The sequence below is a fragment of the Oncorhynchus clarkii genome, chromosome 27, assembly GCF_045791955.1.
Source record: "Oncorhynchus clarkii lewisi isolate Uvic-CL-2024 chromosome 27, UVic_Ocla_1.0, whole genome shotgun sequence".
Classification (NCBI taxonomy): domain Eukaryota; kingdom Metazoa; phylum Chordata; class Actinopteri; order Salmoniformes; family Salmonidae; genus Oncorhynchus; species Oncorhynchus clarkii.
In genome coordinates this window covers 39,060,758-39,061,147 of record NC_092173.1, presented here as the reverse complement: position 1 = coordinate 39,061,147, position 390 = coordinate 39,060,758, and the positions used below count along the sequence as shown (strand labels likewise).

The 390-nt window shown below is 31.5% G+C and overlaps 1 protein-coding gene across 1 annotated transcript in view; it reads left to right on the top strand.

Annotated features, from left to right (window-relative positions):
- Positions 1 to 86, top strand: part of LOC139386122 (protein mono-ADP-ribosyltransferase TIPARP-like) — a 26,446-nt gene extending 26,360 nt beyond the window's left edge. Inside the window, exon 7 of the mRNA XM_071131552.1 lies at positions 1 to 86. This exon is cut by the window's left edge and continues 1,445 nt beyond it. The gene's annotated coding sequence lies outside the window, so the exon portion shown is untranslated.
- Positions 87 to 390: the final 304 nt, after the last annotated feature.

Sequence of the window (390 nt, the reverse complement as noted above, 5' to 3'; positions counted from 1 at the left end):
AACTGCGTGCCTTTTGTTCATAAAAATGTTTATTTATGTTAGTTAATGTAACATTGAGTAAATAAAGAATCTAAAAGAGAAAATCATTGAACTGTCCAGGGTGATTTATTGCCAAGTTTAATATTTAATTGGCAGTTGACTACACTATTTCTACAGCCTCAGCAACCTTTATGTAAGGCTGTAATGCTATTTGGTGTTAAAATCAAATCAAATCTAATTTTATTTGTCACATACACATGGTTAGCAGATGTTAATGCGAGTGTAGCGAAATGCTTGTGCTTCTATTTCCGACAATGCAGTAATAACCAACAAGTAATCTAACTAACAATTCCAAAACTACTACCTTATAGACACAAGTGTAAGGGGATAAAGAATATGTACATAAATGTA